Raw genomic sequence first — 2,522 nt, forward strand, 5'->3', positions numbered from 1 at the left:
TTACCTGAGCCTGCAGGAAGAGTTAACTGCCTTAACCAAGCAGGCTGAGCTGTTACCAGAGCACGAGGTAGAACTTCTAGGCAAAAGAAGAGTCCTTACGCCATAAAAATTTTGGGGTGATGGGGTCTCTGCTAAGTGGGGTGGGAACTGAGGCCTGAGGAGATGCAGAATTACCCACCTCGCTTAGGGAGTTTATACAGCCATTCCACAAATATTTATTGTGCTCCTACTACATGCTCCAGATTGCCTGTCCTTTCTTGGTGTGTGACTCTGTGCAGACATTCACTACTAGCTTCCAAGGAATTCCATACCTTGTGGGGTCCGTTAGGCACTCACATAGCCGCGCCTCCACCTTCCTTGTCTGCTCTCCAGCAGCCCAGACTAGAGGGCCCCACTGTATGCTGGACTGTGTTTGTTCAATAACGCTTGGAAGCACAAGTGAGCTCTGTATTACCCCTTTGGGCTCAGCCGGCTGGAGTGCTTGGAAGCCCCTCGGTCTAGCCCTGCAGAGCCACAGGGACGACCCAAAGCACCAGCCATCAGCTTTGTTCCTCAAGCCTCTGGAGAAAACCTTTGATTTCATGGTTATTTTTATTCTTGCCCACTCAAGGATGAAGCCCAAGAAACAAGAGGTTACCCCTTTCAGAGGCATCACAATGGGTCACCTCTAGCCAAACCCACTTTTTTTTGTTTTTGTTACTTCTAGGTCTGGTTGAGCCTCTCTTGGAAACCATGACTATACAACTTACTTAAAAGAAAGACTGGAGGGTTTGGGCACAAGAGACCCAGACAGGAGTGGGAGTGGGGGGAGGGGGGCAAGGTGGGGAATGGGCAGTTGGGACGGGAGCCTGGAAGTAATGTGTTGTCAGAGAATGTGCAGGAAGAACACACTGAAGTCACAATCTGATTAGGATCAAATCCATTTTGTAGTGACATTTTTAATCTTTTGTGATTTCAATACTATTCCAAGTTTGACTTCTGGCCAAGCCTGGAGAATTGGAACTTTGGATAAAGGTTTCAGAAAAAGACACAACACACACACACACACACACACAGAGAAAGGGGAGGGAGAGGAGACTTTTATCCTAAAGTCATTGTAAATCCAAGGCAGGGTTTTAACCTCCACAGTTAAATGAGAAAGAAAAAAAAAAATCAAGAATACCAACATTTGAGGTACAAAGACTGTCATGGGCCAGTGGAAGCTGCAAAATTATATGTAAATGACCAAAGTTTTTACTGTGGTGGCCCTGTGCATTCCCGAAGCTAATCCCAAAGAGAAAATCTACTTAGCAAAAGAAAGTTTTGTCTAATTTGGTTAACAGTTGAGAGGTGACAAAAATGCTGAATATATTAATAATTTATATTTCCAGGGTAACACTATATCTTTAATGCTTCACTGCCAAAGGGAATTCAGATTGGCTTAATGCTCAGAGAAAAATAGCCTGAAAGGCCTTCTTCGTACTCTGTATCCAGCGCTGATAAAAATGGGTGTAAGACATGTGCTCCAAGAATAGGCACCAAACAGCCTCCCATATCCGCATAATTGTTCTCATCCCATATTTGCGCCATGTATATATGTTATCTAGAAGGCCCTCTGGTTTCACAATCTCCAACTTTCATGCTTCAGCTGTTGGAGTTTAGAAGGAAGGATGTATTTATTTGCATCTTACACTTTGTAGATAAGTTTTGCTAGGACTTGTCCTGCAGGTGAGGACAAGAACCCCTCACCTTTTCTAAAGCTTGTAGCCCCCCTTCTTGTCCCCAAAATACACACGCACACACACACACATGCCACTTTATGGGCAATACAATATAAAGAAGTTTTATTTTGGTTTGTCTCTGTATGATGAAGTGTGATGGTTAACCAATTGCAGATCATGGTATTCCATGACCTCATTAAATAGTTCTGAGTTCCCTTAAATTGTTAACAAAAATGGAGTTAATTTTTCTCTCTACAGTTCAGCTACTGACCCTGGAAACAAGAAAATGTACTACATAATTTCAAATAGTTTGTTTAAAGGTCATCACAGCTAAAAAGAACAAAAGGGAAAGATGGGGACCCAAATAATGAACATTTCCACAAACAGAACATTAGCCTGTTGGATACCAAGCTCATTTTACCTGTTTACAAAAACAAAACAGGTTGAATTTGCTGTTTGGGTCTGAGAAAAACATCGTTTTAGTATGCTATTTTAGATGTATCACTATTTTTGTGGGTAAGGTGAAAATTCAACTAGAATGGAAAACCATAATCCACCCCACACTTTCCTCACTATCCTCCAGTGAAACGAGGTTCAAATCCCACCCGGAGAAAGGGAAAGGAGAGAAAGAAACCTTTTCCCATGAGGTCTGAGAACTGGGGCCAGATCCCGTGCCCAGATGGCAGGGGTCTGCGGAGTAAACAATCCTTTGGGAAGCCCAGTTCCCACCCGGTTGTGTGCGGACTCTCACGCGGCTGCCGAGTGACCCCAAAGCTGAGCTGAGCGTGCGCAAAACGCCTTGCCAGATGCCGCGTGTGCTCT

Source organism: Condylura cristata, unplaced genomic scaffold (genome assembly GCF_000260355.1).
Source record: "Condylura cristata isolate star-nosed mole 26May11 unplaced genomic scaffold, ConCri1.0 scaffold00014, whole genome shotgun sequence".
NCBI lineage: Eukaryota > Metazoa > Chordata > Mammalia > Eulipotyphla > Talpidae > Condylura > Condylura cristata.